The 24,552-nt window shown below is 44.9% G+C and overlaps 1 pseudogene; it reads left to right on the forward strand.

Annotated features, from left to right (window-relative positions):
• The first annotated feature begins 4,572 nt into the window (after nt 1–4,572).
• LOC136465193 (putative germin-like protein 2-3) lies at nt 4,573–5,241 on the forward strand (annotated as a pseudogene).
• The last annotated feature ends 19,311 nt before the right edge of the window (nt 5,242–24,552 follow it).

A 24,552-nucleotide genomic window follows, 5' to 3' on the forward strand; every position in this document is an offset into this window, starting at 1 on the left:
AGCCGGAGCCAAATCCCCAGAAGAACCCGGCGCGACGGCCACAGTTACCTCCGGAGCGACCAAGCCCGCAACTCCGCCAGGAAGCTCTGAAGCCCCCACCGCGACTTCATCAACAGAATGATGTGAGTCTCGAGGCTCAGAACTTGTTGGCACAGCAGGAAGCAGAGAAGAAGTCGGTGGAGAAGTTAGAGAAGACGAAGCGCTGAAAAGTGATAAAAAGAAGCACCAATAAGAACCAGAGGAAGGAAGATAAAAGACAAAAAGACGAAGCAAGAATCTACTCACCCGACTACTTTTTTCTTTGCGAAGCCAAGAGAAGGCCTCGCAGGGGGAACCACGACGGCAAAGACGTCCCCGTCACCCAACGACGGGAGCGGGACAGCCGACAACGGAGCCACAGAAGGAGCCGGAGCCGTGGAAGAACTCCGCACCAGAGGAGCAATACGGCTCGGGGCGGAAGAAACTAAAGAACTCGACCCCGGAGCTTCGGAAGAAGTCGGCGTGAGAGCATCGGAAAAACTCACACCCGACCTCCGATTACTTCAAAAAAAAGTTCAAGACTAAGATTAAAAACAAAGAGGAAAAATTCAATGTGACAAGAATATGAAAAACAACTCACCGCCGCGTGATAAGAGGAACTTCATCATCCTCTTCTTCCTCAGCCAGCGAAACCAGAGCACCCGCTGAAAAAGAGATGAAAAGTACTCGGTTCAAGAGAGAGACATGAAAATAAAAGAACAAAGAAGTACTAAATGTGCTCACCTAAGAGCATGCTAGCAACAACTGGAGTACCTGAAGGAGTACTTGGTTTACGAGGCTTCTTGGAGACAGGCAAGCCAGATGAAGACCCGTCCATCCGCCCCCTCTTCGGGACGCTGCGAGGTCCGCGAGGGACTAGACGAGGAACATACTCTTCATATAAATCATCAGACCCGAAAGATACCCCAGGAAGGGCTGTAAAAGTTTGAGACTTACTAATTACAGAAGTACCGGCTGGATGATCCCCAGCCTCCGCCACAGCAGGGAGAACATCAAGGCGGATCGGATCGACAAAGTTCCGACCAAGCACCTACAAAGAAAAGACAAAACACCAAGACAAAGAAGAACTAAGCAAGAACGGACGCAGAAAGAGTACACAAAGAACTCAAGTAAAAAGAAAAAAGGAGGATAGACAACTCACAGCTGGTGGCGGGTTGTTGGCCGAGTACTCAAGGACGGCAGGAGGAATGACGCTCACTCCTTTCAGCATTTTCTGGAGACGCTCGAGTACCTCCTCACCGGTCAGCTCAAGAGCTGGGACCATGCGCGAAGAATCCTCAGCCCCAGAATACTCAAAGCCGAGATGTCCCCGCTCTTTCAAGGGCTGAACCCGACGACGAAGAAAACTTGAGACAATACCAAAGCCGGTCAATCCTTGCTATTTCAGCGTACTAATCCTATCAAGGAGAGGTTGGATCGCCTAAATTTCAGCAGGAGACTCAAGCTTTTTGTCCCACCGGTCGTTCGCCACAGGACCGGATCCGGAGTGGACAACAAGAGAAGGGATCAAATTGGCAGCATAGAACCACTCGGCGCGCCAATCCTTGACAGAATCGACCAGGTCATAATCAAAAAACTTGATTTTGAGACCCTGGCGAAACTGAATCCCGCAACTGCCAAGGACACTGGTTTCCTCGCGGCGGGGTTGAGGTTTCAGGCGAAAGAAAAAACGAAAAAGAGATAGAGAAGGAGGAATCCCAAGGAAAGCTTCACAAAGATGGACAAAAACAGAAAGATGGAGAACGGCATTGGGGGTTAGATGGTTCAAACTAACCCCGAAATACCCAAGAAACTGATGAAGGAAGGCAGAAGCAGGGAGACAGAGGCCAGCGCGGACAAAAGAGACAAAAAGGACAATCTCACCAGGACCCAGGGCCGGAACCCGATGCTCGCCCGGAACTCTCCATTCAGCGATGACTTTGTCCTGGATCAAGCCATCACTAACGAGCTCGCGCAGCTGGTCTTCGCTAGTTGTTGGAGCCGGCCAAACCTTCTGAGCTGCCCTCATGGCCACAAACTCTTGGTTTTCGATCAAAGAAAGCGACGACTCCTCGTCCACAAAGGTCGCCTGAGATTTGCTTGCGGTTTTCTTCTTTCCCATGAATTGGCGGAAGCAACAAAGGCGCTAAGAAGGATGGAGCAAGAATGGTGGTGCTCGGGCGATAACGACAATGACGGCAGCGGTTTTCTGAGAACTAGGGTTTAAAGGAAAAAGCTGGGTGACAAGGGAAAGAAGATAAAGGGTCTTTAAATAGATTTCTCAGTGATACAAACGGCCCATAAGGCCCGTTAAAGCACATCATGGGAGAACAACGGTCCATTTACCGACGCAGCTAAAACGACGGAGGGCACGAATCCACACAACGGTACGAATCAACGGGCAGATTTCAGACTTATCCGCGCAGCAACACAGCAGGGTTATCAGATAACCACAGGAACAACTCGTTGAACCAAGAAGAAAGAAAGGGCTACCTCACGAGTAACAAAAGAACCCGGTTATGTAAGAAAGAACTCGGTAGTCTCATGAACGACAGGGATCACAACAGAAGAGTCAAAGACAACTCAAAATACAAGATTCATTACATTACAAGCAACTTCAAAAATAGAAGATTACAAACCCTACAAGACCCAATGAACTCGGCACCACGAAAAGCAAAGTAGCAAAGAGGAACACGGACACGACTAGGCTCTGGAACGACTACGTGTCCCAAATTACTACTCGGAAGGACAGACCGCCATCAGCTACACTGTTTTCTTCAAAGGACGAACGCAGTGCATCCAAGGTGGAAATCGGCAGCACGGCAGGGCAACATGGAGCAGAGAAGGCCGGCGGGCATCTGTCTACCCAAGATCGATGTGATGCTGGATATGGTGTTGATCTGCACCGGACGGTCTCAAGACAGGCGACAAGGATCAACCCAGAGCTGCCGGATGAAGGAACGAAGCCCACATCACAAGACTTCCTCCAACTACCACCACGTACATCCTGGCACAATGCTGCCGCGGGACTAGCCTACCTCTAATCCCTATCACAAGACTTCCTCCAACTACGACAAGACACACAGGAACTACAAAATACGCCCGGGGGCTGCTCAACTTCACAAACTACCATGTTCACAACCAGGAAGGTTTCAACAGAATGTCCAATGGATGAAAACAAGCACTCCGGGACGATATTTATAGGCCAAAGGATCGGCGCACATGGACCAGGAGCACCAACGAAATAAGCCCAACAAAGGACATAGTGAAGAGACAGGACTCAATAATGGATGACTCAGGCGAGAAGAAATAGTACTCGAAGACGGGCATATTCGGAAGAATATACTAGCACAGTACAACCCGTGAAAAAAAAAGGCATTTACGCTCAACCACCACAATACGACTACATCTGGCAACGGCAGACTATCAAAGAATACGCCAAGACCTCACATCCGAGTTCTTCCTGAAACAAAAAGAACCCGGATATAAGCTCAGAGGCTACATGCCAAGAAACTACTCGGATAACGAAATAATCCAAGTCTCGGGGACTACTTCAGAACACAAATTCTTCAAACAACATAAAAGATCAAGACCCTCCAACTTTTTGTTCCAAACAGCAAGAGGATCGGGGGCTACACTCAGTGAGTGCACTTTTTCCTCGAAAAAGCGCACGTCACCAAAAGATTTCCTCAACACAGACCACTTCAAGACATTACGACAAAAAGAACCCGGAACGATCCATATTCGAGTTCTTTTTAAAAACTTCAACGAACAATCAGAGCAACTTCAAGACAAGATCCTCCAGCTCCTTGTTCCAAATAGCAAGAGGCTCGGGGGCTACAACTAGATGGATGTATTTTTTTTTCAAAAAGCACTCGCGATTCAAAGATCCCAAGAAGCGCTACAAGGTTTCACTCCAGAAAGCACTCGGATGACATTTTGTTCCTACTCAACAAGACTTGAAGGAGCAGAGCGAGACTTTTAGAGCTCAACCATGAAGTGCTCGGGGGCTTGTCGATGCGGGACCCATAGGATACCCCGCAAAGGACAGAGAAGATCTAGTCCAACTAGGATTCTTCCCCTGTAATCTTAGTAGTATAACTATTAAGCAATCCTACTAGGATATCTCATTATAAACCGACTAGGACTCTGGCCTCCTGACTATATAAAGGAGGGCAGGGCCCCTAAGACAACAACAATTGTACAACACAACACTGGACAATCAATCCAACGCAAAGGCTAAGGCCGACTGGACGTAAGGTTATTACTCGATCTACGATCGAGGGCCTGAACCAGGATAAATCGACTGTGTCTTGCGTTAACCATCGAGTTCAGCATACGCCGAAGCCCGAACATACTGCCCCGGGTACCCCCGTGGCAGGCTATCGGTGGTAAAACATCGACACACCCATCCAAGCTAAGCTTGCCAATCGATCTAGGTACTCACACCTGCCTGCCTCAAGAAGCTCGCACGTCAATTTTTACATACTTGAGCTGCTTCGTTCTGAGGACGCATTTCAAGCCAAGACATAGCAATTTGTGTAGGCAGCAACCATGGCAGGCAGGTCTAGCAAGCTCCTCCTTGCTCTCCTTATCGCAGGAATGGCGGCGTCTCCTCTGGCTCTCGCGTACGACCCGAGCCCTCTCTAGGACTTCTACATCGCCGACACCGCCTCCTCCGTGTTCGTGAATGGGCTGGTGTGCAAGGACGTAGCGCAAGTATCTACGGTCGACTTCACCTTCTCGGACCTCCAGAACGTCGGTGACACCTCCAACGCGTTCGGCTCCAAGGTGACACTGGTGGACGTGCGAGTGTTGCCGGGGCTCAACTCGCTCAGCATCTCCGTGGCGCGCCTCGACATCACCCTGGGCGGCCTGAACCCACCGCACACGCACCCGCGCGCCACCGAGGTGCTCACCATCGTCTAGGGCCAGATGTATGTCGGCTTCCTCGCCATCGACGGCACGCTCTTCACCAAGGTGATGTCCAGGGGAGACATCTTCATCTTCCCCAAGGGCCTCGTCCACTTTGAGTTCAACTGCGGCGCTAGCCCCGCCGTGGGTATCACCGGGCTCAGTAGCCAGAACCCTAGGCTCATCCGCGTCGTGGACTCGCTCTTCGGCGCCACCCCCATTGTCACTGGTGATGTCCTCACCAAGGCATTCAGGATCGATGCCGCCACCATGCAGAGGATCAAGGTGCAGTTCGCCACCAAGAAGTAAATTATTGACTGCTAGTGCTAAAATTGGCCGGTCTCCGTGTCAGTTGTTTGCCATCAAATTCTGATTTGTTTGTTTTTTTTCTTGTGTGTATTTTTTTAGAGTTCAAGGGCATAAAGCCCCGGCCTTTCAAATATTATCAAAAGACCAAATAGTTTTACAGCACAGTTTGCTCACAGAGCATTCAAAACCACCTGTCAGGTGGTGACAACCAACCCGACACTACCAACCAAACAAAAACTGACAGAGTTAAACCACCCCTCCATCATAAAAAACCTTCATTACATCCTAGGAGCATTACAGATCCTTCATCAGGTAAAGCTCGAAAATACCAACAGCCTTGAGCACTTTCCAGGCAACTGAGCACCTTCATCTTGGGCCGCCGAGGTCATGCCTCCGAAGCACTTTGCATTGCATTTCTGGGAATATCTAGAAGCCAAGTTACCCTCCTTGCCACCGTCTTCAGGTTCTCTAGGAAACAATCCAGCCGCTCCCTCTTGTTCACCGGGCACAGAACTGTCCAGTTCTATAGCAGGTCCAAGATTTTGTAGAACAATACCCTCATACTTTTCCATCCAGACCTCTGAAAACAAAGCTCATTCCTGAGTTTCCAAATCGACCACAAAACAACAGAGGTTATCATGTTAATAACACTATTCTTTTTGTCACTCAACCAAAGCTGCCCTAAACTGACTAAGTCACCACCTACTTGTACCCCTAAAATATCTGAGACAACAGTCCAACACCTCCTAGCAACAACACAATCAAAAAACAAATGATGGCAGCTTTCATTCTCAACACAGAAAAGACACGTTGCATCTTCTACTTTTCTACGCTTTGCTAAATTATCCCTAGTTAAAGTTCTATTATTAATCAAAAGCCATAAAAACATATGGACTATTGGAGGAACTTTAATCCCCCATACAGCCGATACATGCACATGCTTAACACCTCTAAAATTAATGACTTTGTAAAGCGATTGAGAAGAGTAAGTTCCTTTAGAAGTAAACTTCTAGATCATCTCATCTTCCTCATCCGAAAGATGAACTGTTGAAACTAATTGAACTACTTCTAACCATAACTGATAAAGGTCATCACTTACTGTTCTCCTAAAGGTGCATTTCAAAGATGATCCATCCCACAACTCTGCAACTGTCTTACCATGCTCATTAATGATCCGGTAAATAGGCAAAAATTGTATGGCCAAATTGGACGAACCTAGCCAAGTGTCCTCCCAAAACCTAACTTTCCTCCCATTTCCATCCTTCCATAGAAAACCCATCTTAGCAGCCTGTGCTGCCCACATAAAACCCTTAAAAAACTAGAAGCACTTGAAGTTCTAGTGAGCAGAACATGAGGATTCAAAGTATCATACTTGTAATCTATTAACTCTTTCTAGAGTTTATCTCTATCCAAATTATATCTTTTAAGCCACGAAGCCAAAAGGCACAAGTTTAGATCTCTCAGATTAGGGACCCCAAGACCACCAAATTCCTTATGCATCGAAACTAACTCCCAGTTTGCCAAGTGGTATCTATGCTTATCCTCAGAATCATCCCAAAGAAAATTACCCATGTGGGTGTTTAACATTTTAATGGCCCATTTAGGGAATTTGATAAAAGATAGAAGATAAACAGGAATACTAGAAAGACAGGATTTAATTAAAACTACCCTAGCAGCAAGTGACATCAACCTTCCTCTCCAACCTGCAATTTTGTTCATGATTTTATCCACTAAAGGATGTATGTCATCCCTGGTTAGAACATCAAAATGTAGTGGAATACCTAGGTACTTAATGGGGAAATTGCCAACAGGGCAGGAGAGAATATGGGCTAATCTATGTACTTCCTCATCCTCTAAGTTGATTGGGATCATTTCACTTTTGTGGAAATTGATTCTCATACCCGAAATTTGTTCGTACCACATAAGAATACATTTAAGATTTTCCAACACCGATTCCACAGCGTTGGAAAATAAAATGGTATCATCTACGTACTGCAGAGCCATAATACCCCCTTGTCTAAATTCTCCTAGAAGCCCTGTCACAATCCCTCTATCTACAGCTTTTTTCAGCATTCTAGACAGACCATCTCCAACTAAGTTGAAAAGAAAAGGGGATAAAGGATCTCCCTGTCTTAAGCCCTTGCCAGGCTTAAAATAGGAACTTTCCTCCCCATTTACCATAATACCCAAAGATCCTCCCACCATAATGTGTCTAATCCAGTTTATCCAAATTGGTTCAAAACCACGGGCTTCTAACATATCAAAGAGAAAACTCCAAGACACTCTATCATAAGCTTTTTCATAGTCTAGTTTGATAATAACCCCAGGTTCACCACTCTGATGCACACTATGAACCAACTCATGAGCTACTACTACACTTTTTAAAATATATCTACCTTTTATGAATGCAGATTGAGTTGGAGCAACTATCCTTTAAACCACATAGGTCAACCTAAGAGTTAACAATTTTGAGAAAATCTTGAAGCTGCAATTTAACAAACTGATAGGTCTGAATTGCTTCATGTTTGTTGCCTCCCCTACTTTTGGAATTAGAGTAACCAATGCAAAATTGAGTCTCTTAAGGTCTAAATCCCCCCTATGAAAATCATTAAAAAGATGCACCACATCATTTTTAATGAGATTCCAAAACTTTTGGTAGAAGAGGAAGGATAAGCCATCTGGATAACAGCTAAAAATGGCATCCTTCATCTCCGACTCAGAAAAAGGTGCTATGAGTAACTCATTTTCATACCTAGAGACCTTATCCTCCTCTTCCCAAAAATTTTGTCCCAACTTAAAGAAAGGCTCTGGGTCCTTGGCAAACAATTTTTTGTAAAAATCTACTGCCACTCTCATCATCCCTTTCTGGTCATAAACAAGACCAGTAGGACTTTCAAGGCACTCTATTTTCTTTTTTCTACTCCGTTGGTTAGCCACCACCTAAAAATATGTCGTATTCTTATCACCCTCGAGAATGTTTCTATCCCTAGAACGTTGTCTAACTTTAATCTCTTCTAATGACCAAATCTGTTCTAACTTATCTTCAATTTGAGCTAACTCCTGCCTCTTAACACTAGACAGCTCCCTGATTTCGGCTAGACTTTCCAGTCTAGTGAACTCCTTAGACAACTCCACTTTAGCTCTATTCTGGACAGCTACCTCGTTTGCTACCCACCCCCTAATCATCCTTCTTAAGGTCCTTACTCTAAATTGCCATCTGTCCAAACAATTAGTCAGAGTGCAAGGTGTTTCCCAAGCCTTCTCCACAATCCTAGAAAAGGACTCTTTGTCCAGCCACCATTTCTCAAAACGAAACCTCTTTTTGCCAAAGCAGGTATTCCTCCCAGAATCTAAAACTAGAGGGTTATGATCACTTGGAAATCTATCTAGGGCTTTGACACTGGACAAAGGAAAAGCAGCATCCCACAAACTAGAGACAAAGATCCTGTCAATCTTAGCTAAAATAGGGTGTTCTTGGTTATTAGTCCATGTAAATTTTTTATTACTAGGATTCAGCTCAATCAAAGCCCACCTGTTAACCCAACTGTTAAACTCATCTGCCCACCTATGATTATACACTCCATTATTTTTATCAGAGGCAAACCTAACAAGGTTAAAATCACCCCCAACCAAAGTTGGGCCATTCCAAGCACCCATCACAGTTTCTAACTCTTCTAAGAACTCTTGCTTAAGATCATCATAAGCTGGTCCATAAACCACAATGAGCTTCTAGACAAACCCATTATCTTTGTTAGTAAGCATTACACTAACCGAAAATTTTAGTACATCACCCACTACCATATTAAAAATATCCATATTGGCACCAACCAGGATTCCTCCTGCTGAGCCTTTAGCTTCTAAATGATGCCAAGAAAAAGGAACATTACTAGACAAAGTTTTCAGAAAACCTACTGACAGAGAGTTTTTCTTGGTCTCCATAATGCCTATAAAACCAGCATGAGAATCCTTGCTTCTACTAGCCAGGGCTGGAACCCTACCAAGCTTACCCAGACCTCTAATATTCTAAAGCAAACCTATCATTTATATCTTTTCTTGTTCTTCTTTCTAGGCCCTACTTTGGACCAACCTAATTCCTGGTCATCCTTAGATGGACCAGAATTTCCATCCTGATCACCTTCCTTAGGTGTGTTGAAATTACCATCTAGGTAGTTGCTATTATCCTGAGAACCTAAACTAGATGTAACTGCCTTACTAGAACAACCAACATGACTACCCTTAGAAAGCATATCACCCATTCTAGTAAAATCTAATTGTACCATCTTGTCTAAAATAGGATGTCCATCCTCTACCTCTATGCCAATATCCTTGGCCACAGAAATTAACAAGTTCTTAGAAACAGGATTGGTTTCAGAAGTTTTTTTGCTTATACCTACATTGTCTTCTAGATACCATTTCCTCTTAAATTCCTGGGCACATTCCATGACCTTCTTGCCATCATCAACCCTTCTGGTACTCCTCCTTAAAGGAATCACAGGCCCCCACTATTGTTTCTTATTAAGCAGCTTTGTCTTTTCTTTATTATCACTAGCTTGAATTCTTTCCAACACTTCATCACTGGGCTGCGTCCACACCAAATCTTCCTCACTGTCATTGGACTTTTCTGTCATCTGAGAGTTTTCACTCCGGGAGTATTGCTTATCCTGCTGTAACAATATAGAGCCATTGCTATCTATGTTTTTATCTAGCAAACTTGTATTCTTTGCTTGCAGATCATATATCCACTCATCTGGTAATTGAATTGTCTCATTGTCATCATGTAGCATCAAGGAACTTTCATCTTCTAGAGCTTCATCGTCACCATCCTCCACTTCTAATTCCATGACTCTAAGCAGATTTGCACAATCAATTGCTAAGTCATCCTTCTGAGTTGTGACACTATCATCCTCAAACAACAGTGCTCTTTTGGACGATATTCCACCCGCAGAAGAGGCACCACCTCCATGTGGTTTATCTGACAGTTCAGGTAACGCCCTCTCTCATGGTTCATGGTCCTTGTCCTTCTTTGGATCAGCATCATTCCCTTTTGGATTGTCCTTAGGATCATACTCATCCAACAAGTCATCCTCCTCTAGTTCCTCAACATCTCCAGAATCACCATCAGTTGAAGTATCAGCTTGGACATATCCCTCAGGATTGAACAAGATTTTGTACACCCTAGCCTTGAACACATATAGTCTTCCTCTGGTAATTCTGGTAGGGTCCTTACAAAGGATTTTGACTCTGACCAAACTAAAGAAACTGTCAAACATAGCATGCTAGTCTAGCTCTATCATCAGACCAAGACTTGAAGCAACTTCTCTCACCGTGTTCCAATCAACCCACTTGGGAGGAATTCCCTTGATCTGAACCCATACTTCAGTCAAATTCCCAACTTGTTCCACATCTCCATTCCACACACTTAGCGAAGCAACAACTTTGGGCCTATTCAGCTGAAAGAGAGAGGCCTTTCCTATCACCAGATTCTCAACCTTCCTACTAGGAGGAAATCTGACAATATAGCTGGTATCATCAGTCTTCTTCAGCTGCCAATTCTAGTCCTTATCAAACAACTCTCTCAGATTTTCTAAAAGCCCTGCCTCATCCATTTCCCCTTCCACAATACTTAGCACCCCAAAATTATCCATACCATGCCAGTGACTAAATCTGTTGTCCCTAGCTCCCACATCAATATGATAAAAGCCAAGACCTACACAAGCACTTCCATAATACTGAGCAACCATTGGTGGTTTGAGCCATTCAGGACACTGCTCCACAACACGATTGGTGAGGCGACAGTTGAAGCAAACCTTGGGTCGACTACAACTAGAGCTCAGATGCCCTATCTCTCCATAGTTAAAGCAAACAACATACAAATTCCTATTCAGAGTAGCTCCTGAGTTCTTTAACACACCCTTAGCCTGACTATTACCCTCAATCCTAGGAGCTCCATCCCTCTGCTTCTCCCTCACATTCCTAGCTTGGTACTGAGTTTGCCCACCATTCTGCCTAGTCAGAATCTACGGTCTTCCCCTCCCTCTGCCAAGGTTGTTGCCTCCTCTAGGTCAGGTAGCATCAAAAGAACGATTGAAACCTTATTGAGGAGGGGGATGAGGATGAATCGGACCTTGATTTGGGAAGAAGTCAAAGGGCGGCGGCGGCGGTGGGTGACCATAGAAGGGCGGAGGAGCCTGCTGCGGGACCTGGTTCTAGTTTCCACCATCCCAAGCCCCCTAATTCTCCTCAGGACTATGGGGTCTGAGGCCCCATCCCCTTCCTCTTCCCGCCATGGATCCCTTGACGATCTTGATGAAGCTCAGCCTCTTCCTCTTACCCCAGATGTCTTCTGTGAAACTCAACTTGGTCAGCGGCTCATCCCACTTGTCACCGTCTCCAACCGGAAAACAATCCGTAGGCTCGAAAGTTTTGGCAAGCCACAGATCCCGGCGAATCCACACCAAGTGCTTGGCTCCCTCCCCACGAACCCTAACTGTGGTTTTGGAATTGGGGATGAACCATCGCTGACCCCAGAACTCGTGTATCTCTTCTCCCCCAAATGGATCCCTGGTTTTGGGTTTGGATGGAGCCAACGCCCGAAACCGTGACCACCATTGATGCGGATCCGCTACCTGCTCTTTCCTCCGCACGCCATGTCTCTGCCTTCCGGATGAGGGGCTGTCAACCGGGCCAGGATGCGAGATTCCCCGCTTGACACACTTGACACGCGGGGGAGTCCCACGCTCCCTGACAGGAGAGTCAGGCAGCCTCGCCACCAGTAGGAAAGGTATGCCGCCTGAGCTCGACACCTGGTCGCTTCTCCGCGCGCCACATCTTCCTCCACCCGCAGAGTAGCGGCCGCAAGGGACCCGATTCAGGGTGGGACTACGGAGACGCGATGGTGAACCGCGCTCACGAACTGGCGAGTCCGGGACCTTGGCCTCCGGCAACGAGGGTGCGCCGCCCCGTATCGCCACAGGGTCGCCAGTCCTCACGACTCTCATTTCCCCAGCTATCCTTTAGGGAAGTATCTGATGTCGCAGACAGGCGGGATGTGTGTGTATTTATTCATGTCCTTCGTCGATAAATAATTCCTTTTTTCTGAAAGTAGTCACCTTCTTTGGAAGAATGCAATTATAATTTATATGTGCTGTACATCTTCTTAAAATAAAATCATGTCTCGTTTTATCAATTTGTTTTAATGGCAGCACTATTGTGATTTTGTGTTCATTCGAAGCTCTAGTCTCGTGTATTGATGTACCCTAATTGTAAAACGTGCCATGGCACGGTCGCGAAAAAAAAATTACCCTAATTGTCTCCGATTCTTGCCAGATCTCCTTCCAGTCCTTTTTTTTCAACATTCGTGATACGATAAAAAATAATTAAAAAGTCAAAGCTCTTAAATTCAAACTGGGCAGTGGTCGGCATGTAGCACAGTACGGCATCCAGAGAGTATTGGGGATGGGCCTAAACAAGAAGTTACATCATGAACAAGTGGGCTTTAGCTATTGAAGGAAATCGAAGGAGATGCTAGCCCAACTCGTTCGCTTGTTAACCGTGTAGCCAAGGAACATTTTCGTGAAGTACTTTACTAGGAGTATAATCTTTTTTCAATCTACTCCCCTTCATTCTGAAATGTGAGAAGGGTCATGAGAATTAGTGGTGCTAGTTGATGGAGTGAGTTGAGGTGTGAATTTGACTTTTAGTTTCAAACCCTTGTTTGATTCGTGGTGAAAAATAAGAGAGGAGTTGAAGAGGAATTCATGTCCCTGTTTGATGTGGGGGTTTTGAGCAAGAAATTATATGACAAGTCATGATTTACGGTGGTGATATATTTAAATTTCATTACAGCATAATTTCCACCTAGTTAGTGATTGCTGGGAGTTGGCCCTATAAACTCCTATTCCCCTTCCCACATAAACTCCAACTCCCAGAAAACAAACAAAAGATATCTAAACTCCTACATCCAAACTCCCATTCCATCATTTCAATTACCTCTAACCAAAGATGCCCTAGGGAATAACAATTATAAGTTTTACCTAATTTTTAGAGTGAGATATCAACATCTATCATAATGTGTCTATTGAAACTTAGTTGATACCACAAATAATATTGATTTTTTTCCTTACACACATAGAGAAGTACTCGGAATCTCTTGTTTTTCATGACCTTGATGGTAAAGGCGTGTCGGTAAAAAACTAACGTTGAAGCTAACGAAAGCATTATACGTGAGATGGAAAACAAATGGTCGTATGCACCTAGGCTGGCTAAGATGACCCGGTGCAGCACAAGCTAGTTACCGTTTGATCATATTTCGCTGGTCCATCACGTGCTGAACGGGACATTCTCTGCGTCACATATGCATAATTTTTTTACCCCTTGCAATTAGCTACTTTTGACAATATTAGTCCTGCTCTTCAGCACTATTTCAGCAATACTTTTCAACGAACGAACACTGTTTTTCTTTTACAACAAATCAATATAAGCCGAATTTCAGCAAAACGAACCGGGCAATTGCAATCCAGCAGTTTGACCCTTTTCTAATTAGGAGCTGAAACCCAATGGACCGACCTGAAAAATTGCAACCATGGTCACTGATCACCAGGACCCGGCAATCATTGAGGTCGCCAGAGCAAATCATGAAGAATCTGATCCATTCATGCATACAGCTGCTCTAGTCAGATCCGAGGAGAATCAGTGGACGACAGCTCACATGTGGGGTCTGTTCGCTGGTTGGTTTCTGGGTTGGTTTGGGCTGGCTGGTGCTGATTTATTGTGAGAGAAAAACACTGCTGGCTGGCTGGTTTCGGCTGGCTGAAACCAACAAGCCCGACGTCGGCACGCACGCGAGAGGTCGGTCCTCCACTCCAGCAGGGCTGGCCGGCTGGGCCAGGGCGGGGTGGCATGCGTGGCGAGCACCAGCAAATACTGTAGAGCAGGCAGGCTAACTACGACTAGCCGGCGCATGCCATGCCTGCGTCCGTGATTAGCATAGAGAGGTTTGGAGCTTGTGGCCAATCAGAGCCAGCAGCGTCGCCGCTCGCCAGGCATATCAGCTGCGGTGTCACGGTCACACGACCGGGGCTGGCCGCAACAACCGTGATCTTGTTTATTCTCTTGGCAGGCGCAGGCTCCATCACCCATCGTAATCTCGGAGCGGATAAGAAGAGGACGAGGCATCATTCATAGGCGCAACGGTTGTTGGGAAAATGAACACCATGCTCACGCGATAGCCTGGCTCGCTAGTTCCGACTCCGACCGAGCCTCCGATGCTGAAAGCTACTAGTAGTAAGCGCTAACCATCTGCTGCCTCTGATGGCGGTCTTGCACTGGTAGGTGGTATAGCCTTGTACTAGACAGGAAACAGGATCGATCTTGCATCGAGCTACTGGGCCGGGTCTCAGCTGCAATGTACTACTGCGCCCATTTGCTGCTCCCTCGGTCTCTCCACGGTGAGCTTGGCTTGGCTGGAGGTCCGTAGCAATATTGTCAGGAACAACGCTCTGCGCCCGCTTGAACTCCTTATCACCCACGGAACAATGCATCAGCCATAGAAACATCAGCCGAATGGGGTCCTTGAGCCTTGATTCTCAAAAATTCCCCGGAAATCTTTGGGATGGGCTGCGTATATAATTGACGCGTGGCGATCCTATGGTGCGGTATAACAGTCAAGCTCTGATGCTGGCTAAAAGTTAGTAGTACAACTTATAGCCGCTTGTTTGAACCCTCTCAGCTTCAAAATTAACAGCTACTCTCCTTGTCTTTTTTTTAAATGTCGCTATCAAATTCGCGCTGATCAAACTTTTTAGGATTAATTAGGTTTGTATAAAATATTAGCAATATTTCTATCTTTAAAAAAACTTATTATGAAAATAGGTTTAAAGATCTATCTAATAATACTAATTATATACCACAAGTATTAATATTTCTTATATATATTAGGTCAAAGTTCAGTACATTTAAATTCTCAAAAGGTGAGAGCAACAGTAAAAAAGAGACGGAGGGATTAACTATTGGCAGAGATCTAAACAAGCCCTGTATTGTCTTAGACTCGTTCAGGGCTTCACTGATGAAATACACTGGGCGCTGGACTTTGTAGGCGTGTCCGGCCTCTTCCCATTCGACGACGATTGCTGCTGACCACCCGGTTATTCGCCGCGATGTAGACTAACAGGGTTTCACCGGCCTAGGGCGCGGTCATGATCGGAGGTGAGGTGAGAAATCGCTTGAGCTCGGCGAATGCCTTGTCAGCGTCCTCCGACCAGACGAACTTTTCTTGAGCCTTGAGCAACTTGAAGAAGGAGAGTCCCTTTTCGCCTAGACGGGATATAAAACGACTCAAAGCCGTCATGCACCTGGTTAGCTTCTGGATGTCATTGACACAGGTTAGTGGTTTCATCTTGGTTACCGCCTCTATCTTTTTTGGATTGGCTTTGATGCTACGGCAGCTAACGATATTGCCTAATAGGATACCTGATGGGACGCCGAAAATACACTTAGTGGGATTCAGCTTCCATTGATACACCTTCAGGGCTTTGAAGGTTTTGGTGAGGTCGGAGATGAGGGTATCGATAATCTTAGACTTAACCACCACATCATCAACGTAGGCCTCAATGTTCTTCCTGATATGGTCCTTGAGGCAATGTTGGATGGCTCTTTGATAAGTAGCACCCACATTTTTTAGCCCGATGGATATGGTCATGTAGCAGTAGGCGCCGAACGGAGTGATGAACGACGTCTTGATCTGGTCTTCTTCTTTTAGAGTGATCTGGTGATAACCAGAGTAGCAATCTAAAAAGCACAGGTTAGAATGTGGTTAGTCCAAGAATGTGGTTGTCTTTTAGGAGTTTGGCCAAGTTCCTCATCCCGACATGAGCCAGTCAGCAATGCCATAGCCAACCCATGCTAGATTTTGCCACTAAATAGGTCTCAAGATTAGCTTTACTTTTGCTAAAATCAACTAAGTAAAGCTTGTTCTTAAGGTGACCCATAAAGACAATTGAGGAATCCTCCCTCTTAGAGACTTCCACACCCTTATCCGTGAAGAGACAATTATAGCCCATCTCATATAATTAAGAGACGGACAACAGATTGTACTTCAAGGAATCAGCATGTAGGACATTTGTAATTGAATGATCAAGTGTAATAGCTACTTTACCAAGTCCAATCACACCCCCTTTTGAATTATCACCAAATATGATATTCTCATCTGAATTTGTAGTTGGGGAATATGATGAGAACATACTCCTTTCTCCGGTCATATGATTTGTACAGCCACTGTTAAGCACCCAACTTGACCCACCAGAGGAGTATTCCTGCAACACAAGTTTAGTTCCTAGTCTTAGGTCCCCAAATATTCTTGGGGCCTTGCATGTTAGTCACAAGAACTTTAGGAACCCAAATAGAAGCATTATGATAAACATTTCGACCATTGCCAACAAACTTGGCAAACACCTCCCCCTTGCTGTTGTGCTGCAAAACAAAGTTAGAATCCAAACATTGAGGAGGTGTTTTTGCCTTTGGTTAATAAGCATATCTATTTGGAGTGATCCAGATAGATTTCTTTGGTTTCTGAACAACCTGCTCTGGAAGTGACACCTTCTTCTTGGGCTTGACATGAGTAGAGGAGTAGGAGGTGGTCTTCCCTTTTCTGTGGGGAGCGGCACTGCCGCCCTTCACAGTGGCACTACCACCCATAGGCCACGGTGCTGCTCTGGGCTGGCCTTGTGCCACCTTCTGTGTAGACCTGTCTGTACCTTCCTGCCCTTTGCACACGAACTGAACATACTCATATCCATTTATTACCTTTCTCCCATTGGTTTTACCTCAATGAGTATGCCCAAGCCCATCTTTGATGCGTGGATTTCTTCCATCTTTGTATTGTGACCTGTTTGGTTTTTCGCCTTTGCCACCAGCAGGTTTCTTACCTTCCATGCCTCTTTTTCCTAACATAGCATTGAGCCTAGCAATCTCCTTTTTCATGACCTCTAAGTTTGCAAGGTTAGTGAAATAAACTTTTAAGTCAAGATTATAGCATTTTCCACACCCTTGGCTAGTGGAGGGAATAGAAATGTCATTTGTGTTGGAGGGAAGTGGGGTGCTCTCGCATAGAAGGTTATATTGCTTCTCAAGTTTGTTGTGCTTTTCAACTAAGACACAATACTTGTCATTGAGTGCAATATTTGCCTTCTTTATGAGAGCATGTTCTCTTTGTTCTTCGGCCAAGGCCTTGTTCAAAGAGTCCACCTCACTTCTCTCTAACTCAAGAGCTTCCTTGCAGCCAATATACATCTTTTTGGTTTCCTCAAGATAATCATCTCTATTGGCTAGCTCGACTTTGACACTTTCTAGTTCCTCCATTAGATTCATGATGAAGAGCTTGGTTTTAGAATCTAACTTTTTAGTCAATTTAACATATTTCTCAACATTACTAGTATCATCATCACTAGAATCACTAAGTTCACTACTAGAGATGTCACTAGGAGGTGGAGGAGATTTAGCTCTTCGTTTTACCTTCTCACCCTTTGCCATAAGACAAACGTGAGTGGAGCGATGGTCATCATCATCAGACATGTTGTTGAAGAGCCTTGATGTAGAGGATGGCTTTTGAATAGCCACGGTTGCAATCTTCACATCCTCTTCACTTGACTCTTTAGTTGAGTCCCACTCATGCCCAATATGTGCCTCTCCCATTTGCTTATATCTCTTTTTGTGCTCATGCTTCCCCTTATTGTTGTCCCTCTTGTATTTGTTCTCTTTCTTGTCATAAGGATACTTAGCAATGAAGTGCTCCGTGCTGCCACAATTGTAGCAAGTCCTCTTCTTCTTGTTTGGGAACCTTCTTTGCACTATTTTGTACCCATTCTTTTTCAACCCCTTGTGATAGCTCTTCATGAACAAAGCCATGTCATTAATCTTTATATAATCAGCCCCATCATCTTCATCTTCACTTAAGGATGAACTTGGATCATCATTTTGTGGAGTTGACTTGATTTCCTTAGGTTGACTTGTTGATGCTTGCTTGTTGTCCTTTATCTTGTTGGAGATGCCTTGATTGCTTGATTTGTTGGCCTTGAGAGCTACTTCCTTGATCTTCATGCCTTCTAGCTTGGCTTGCAACTCACCAAGTCTTCTCCTCTCATTAGCTTCTTCTCTTTGCATGTCAAATGTCAACAATCTTCCAAGCACATCATTAGGCGTGAAGTGCTCAAGCTTCTTTGTATCCCTAATCAAGGTGACTATGGTCTCATTTCTTGGTGAGTAGGCCTCCAACATAACCTTCACCACTTTGTGATCATCAAGCTCATCACACTCATAGCCTCTAATCTTGCCCACCAAGGTCATTAATCTATCAAACATCTCTTGTGGCCCCTCTCTATCTACAATCATGAACCTATTGAGCTTGGCCATCAACAAATCAATCTTTGCTTTCCTCACTTTATCTACACCTTCATGTGCTAGATGCAAAGTGTCCCAAATCTATTTTGCAACATTGACATTTATCACTCGGTTGTACTCATTTCCATCCAAGGCACTAAGGAGAATACTTGTGGCTTGGCCATTGAGATGGACATCAGCTAGCTCTTCATTTGTTGGCGCTTTGGGATCTTCCGGTGGCTGCAATACATTCACCACAATCTCCCAAAGATCGGGGTGAAGACCTACAAGATAGGCACTCATCAAGTGCTTCCACTTGGCAAAGTTTGTCCCATCAAAATGAGGCAACTTTCCCGCGGGTACATTGACAAAGGACCTTTTGTTATGGTTAGACAAATAAGAATAATTAAAGGATACGGTGGCATATTTGTTCTTGTTGTTGTTGCTGCTCTTGTCCTTGTTATCCTTCTTTTTGTCCTTGCTCTTCACCTCCTTGCTATCTTTTGAAGCATGGTATGACACATCATCATCTCCATCATCTGAGCTACTAGAGAGCTCACTAGATGATGCATCATACTCATTCTTCTCTTGCTCTTGAGTTCTTGCTACCCTTCTCTTAGCTCTTGCCTCTCTTGTGATTCTTCTTTCTTCTTTTCTCTTCTTCTTGTCTTTGAGACGCTGCTCTTCCTTCTTCTTTTCTCTACCTTCTCTTGTTGAGATCTTTGCAGCTTTTCTTTCTTTTCTTGCCTTTCTTCTTTCGGCATTGGTGGTCTTGGGTTCTTTGATGGTGGCATCACTTGCTGTGTACATGGACAGCTCGCTGCTGCTGCCAACATCCTCAACGTGCACACCACTTGTGTCCGCAACGCGAACATTCTTCGAACCTTCTCCTTCTTCCATACTTCACGCGGTGAAGCGTATGCGAAGCAACCTCGCTCTGATACCACTTGTAGGATCTACAAGAAGATAAAGAAGGCCTAGAGGGGGGGGGGTGAATAGGCCTATAAAAATTTAACTCAAAACTCTGTTAGAATAGAGAGTGACACTGCCGGCCTTACAGGGCGGCACTACCGCTCTACAAAAAATAATCTAACATAGTTGAGATTTAACAGATATGAACCTGACCCCACTAGCTGCTTAATCCTGCAATATAACTTCAAGATCCAGTTCAAAGACTGGATACCACAGAAACTTCACACAAATATTAATCGAGCAACTAAACCCTAACAATAGCTAGCAACAAAGTAAAAAGCAAGTATAATAAAGATGAAGCACGTAAGACACAAGATTTATTCTGTGGTTTAGCTCACCACTAAGGTTTGCCTAAGTCCACATTGTTGAGGAAGCCACAAAAGGCTTGAGCTTGCCATAAAGGCTTGCCTTACCCTCATTCTCAAATCAAGAGAGTGAACTCTTGAAGTGAGGGGTGATTTCTTAGCTTTCGAATGAGGTTACAAACCTCCCAAGGCTGCCACACAAGTTAGCAAGCATAAGGGTGATGCCTAGCCGGCTAGGAGCAAGCTCCAAGAGTAACAAACCCTAGAACCGCTGGCCAAACATGAACCAAATGCTCTTAGACTTTGGGAATAAGTGGATCTACTCTCTAATCGAGTTTTGCTGCCTTTTCTCTCAAGTTTTGATGGTTGGAATCAAGGATTTGCTTGAGGGATGGAGGAGCAACAATAGAGGAGAGAGGGTGAGCTTTGGTTCTATTTTTCTCAAGCAGAATGACTCAGTGGTGAAGATGACCGTTGTGGGCCGGGCCTGAGGGGTATAAATACCCACCGAGTCTAATGGTCAGTTAAGGGCGGCACTGCCGCCCTAGCCAAAACAGGTAACATGATCTGAAATTTGGTTGGCTGTTTTGACTAGGTGAGATGATGTAGATCTATGAATTTGAGCATCTGGTTCAACAGTTGACCAAATGTCCTAAACTCCCTCTTAATAGTATGGCTTTCCCTAAACTCAAATTCGAAACATAAAAGAATTTAAACCTCTTTTGAGCTGGGTCTAGCCACCTTTCGTAATTAGGACACCTGTAACCTGTACATCATCCTCATTCTTTGATTCCCTGCTTGTCATCTCGATAAACCTCAATAGTCCTCTAATTTGGTGGTCATCAATGCCAAAACCCACAATAGGGCTTGATTGCACTTATAATTCTCCATTCTTTATTCTTTTTACTTACAAGAATCGGGCTGGCTAACCACTCTGGATGATACACCTCTTTAATAAAATTGGCAGTAAGAGCCATGTTATTTCTACCCTAATAGCCTCCTTTTTATCCTGCACGAATCATCGAAGCTTCTGCTTGATCGACTTGGTGGTCGCTGAGACGTTTAAGGAGTGCTCGATCAGCTCCCGAGGTACGCCGGGCATGCCTGCATGTTTCCATACGAACATGTCGACGTGCTCCCTTAGAAAGCTGATGAGCGCATCTTTCTATTTAGGATTGAGGTCGGCCCCAATCCGAGCGATTTTAGACCGGTCGCTAGGGACGAGGACCACTTCCTTCACCTCTTTGGACTTGGTTGATGCTCGGGCGGCCTCCATTGTGGGGATCTCTAGCTCCTTGTCGATGGGGAACCCTACGGGCCCCCCATAGACCATACTGTAGGGAGGTAGGCCTTGGTAACAAGGCCTATAGCCCAATCGCCAAGAAGAACACAGAGCAAAGCAACATGCAAAACCGAAACTCCAACTCAAACTATACAAGGAAAGGCGCCCGAAGCGTAGCTTAGGACTCTGACCTTGTATCCGAATAGGACACAAACAACGCCTCTCAGCGCCTGGACTATAAAGGGCTGGTGAGGGTACCCATTGTAAGAAGAGAATACATACCTGATACTCAAAGCAATACAACGCAAACAGGCTAACGCCAAAACTGGACGTAAGGTTATTACTCGACCAAGTCGAGGGCCTGAACCAGTATAAATCATGAGTCTCTTTGCGTAACCACCGAATTCCGCTATTCACCGAAGCCCGAACAACTGTCATGGGTACCCCCGTGGTAGGCTATCGGTGGTAAAACATCGACAGCTGGCGCGCTAGGTAGGGGCTTTCGATGAATTTTTTCTCGAGAGTTCGGCGGACCTCGACCTCAAGATGACCTTTTCGGCGGGAACAACCTTTGTCTTTGGATCTTGGATCTGCAAGGCTGACGGCGACGGCAAGCTTTGTACCTGTCTCCGAGAAGAAAAAGAATTCGATGACGAAGTTCAATACAAACCCATCGAGAAGATGACGAAACTCTCAACTTCGGATACAACTCAGAATAAGGAAGAAAGCGGATACGAAACCGACTCTGAAAAAGAGATACAACCCGATTCCAAGACAATATTCACGGCACAAGAGCCAAGCCTAATTGGACTCGAAGACACAACAACAATCATGAAGGGATACGACCCGTACAACTCAAAGAACTTGGGAACTTATGGACTGCGCAATGCGGCATCAGTCTATCAACACTTTATCCAAAACAAGATGAACTTAGCAAGAAGAATACTCCTGGAGGGAGCACAAGAAGGGATGATCATGACAGTGACCCCGCAAGATTGTGTGGTGCATTGGCCAGGTTCTTTCACCTCAAGCAAAGTCCAGACTGGCACGCGCGTTGAAGAACTACCTTATCAAGAGGGAAAAGAACTCCGATCCAGTTTAGAAGCTATAGACAGCTCAACCAAACGAAGGATGGAATACCATACAAGAAGAGCTCGGAAGAGGTATACTGTATACATGGCGGAAGTAGTTAAAACAACCTTTGGAACCACCACAGATACTAGATATAAAATCTTTAGACAAATCAGAAGGCAACATCTCGCCAGATGAGAAAAGCGACAGCAACGAAAATGATGAGCAAAGACTAGCAAGGCTAAAGAAGAATAAATTGAAAGCTAGAAGGAGGAACTGGGCTAAACAAAGGAAGCAAGTCTGGAATAAATACAAAGCGAAGCTAACGGAATACAACAGAAAGAATGCGGAAAAAGAAGCCACAAAAAATACAAAAAGGGAAAGAATTGAAGAATTAACAAAGGAGTTGTACACCCTCACGAATAACAGGAAAGCAAAGGAAGACCAGAAGAAAGAAGTCAGGGGATCAGAAAAACAACTCGGCGAAGAAATTCCACAGGAGCCACAAAGGGAGCAGCCACCCAAAAAATCGAAGATTCAAAGGATAGGACCAGTAGAAAGTGCTGATACCAATGGAAGGAAGGAACACTACTCAAAGCAACAAGAAAGAGACAAACCAAAATTGAGCCAATGCTACCAAGAAATATCAAGAAGATTTGACAAAGAAGATGACTACGGAGAGTCTGAGTTAAAAGAAGACAAGTCTTATTACAGAAGGGCAAGATTGCCATATTACGGAAGAACAGAACCATACGACAGATTCCCTTGTTTCGCAGGAAGACTACAAACTTTAAAGCTATCGCACAAGTTTAAACCAGCAAATCATTCCAAGTATGATGGCAAAGTCGAACGAAGACAATGGCTAAGGGTTTACTCCCAATCTATTGAATTAGCTGGAGGAGACGACGACATCAAGGCTCTATTCTTCCCAATGGCCCTCAAAGCAATGCCGCTACAATGGTTTGACAAATTGAGGCCAAGATCAATCAGGTATTGGGAAGACTTGCAAGAAGCTTTCTGCAACAACTTCGCAGGTATTATTACCCATCCAATGACTGCAGCCAAATTGAAAGGAGTAAAGCAAAGGAGAGGAGAAAGTCTATGGGAATACTATAGAATATTTGGAGAATTTAGGGCTCAAGTCCACAACATTACTAATAGGGAGGTGATAGAGGCCTTTGCAGAAGGAATCCGGGCAAACTGGCAATACAAGGACTATTTCAATGAGAACCCAAGAACAAATGAAGACTTCAAGAGGGTTGTTGAGAAGCTAATTTCGTCAGAAGAAAGAACTCAGTACAGATTTGCTAGGGACAACCCAGAGAATAGAAGACTCGATTACAAACAGCAAGACAAAAGACCAAGGCAGGACAATATGGTGGCAACCACAGACAACAAAAGAAGATATAATGGCAACGGCAATGATATCAATGGTAGCAATCACAATGGCAACTACAACAATAGCAACAACCGTAACAATAGCGGTTACAACAGTAATAGCAACTATTAGAGTAACAAATACCGAGGAAGAGCGCCGGAAAACATAGAAAACATGTCGTGTCACATACACCCAGGGGCCAGACACAAGTTAGTTGAATGCAGCACTTTTCAGCGGCAATTCATGAAGAGAGAAAACATGAATCAAAACAACTCAGAGCCAAAGCAAGAAGAATCCAAGAAGGAGGAAAAGAGAGCTGAAGGAGATTATCAAGAACCCCAACGCCAGTTAGCGGTGATATTTTTAGGTGTTCCTAACACACGAAGCAAAAGACAAGAGAAACTAGCTCATAGAGCCATCATGGCAGCTGAACCAGCCATCCCAAGATATCTAGATTGGTCAGAGTACCCCATCCACTTCGCAAGAGAAGACCAATGGACCAGTGCAGCAAACGTAGGATGCTACCCGCTGGTACTAGGTCCGACTATCGTTGGAGTAGCAGTAACTAAAGTACTCATCGATGGAGGAGCTGGACTTAACATAATTTTTGCAGATACTCTCAAAAGGATGAATCTGGATTGTGAAGGTCTAATGACACCCACAAGCACACCATTCTACAGAATAGTACCCAGTAGAGCAGCTATGCCCCTTGGACTGATAACCCTACCCATCACCTTTGGCACACCAGACAAATACCGGATGGAATTCATCAAATTCGAAGTTACAGACTTTGAATCATGCTACCACGCAATACTTGGGAGACCAGCTTTAACAAAATACATGGCAGTACCACATTATCCATACCTACAGCTCAAGATGCCAACAATAAAGGGCATATTATCATTGAAAGGAGATCTAAAGAAAGCACATGA

This window comes from Miscanthus floridulus, chromosome 7 (assembly GCF_019320115.1).
Source record: "Miscanthus floridulus cultivar M001 chromosome 7, ASM1932011v1, whole genome shotgun sequence".
NCBI classification, from domain to species: Eukaryota; Viridiplantae; Streptophyta; class Magnoliopsida; order Poales; family Poaceae; genus Miscanthus; species Miscanthus floridulus.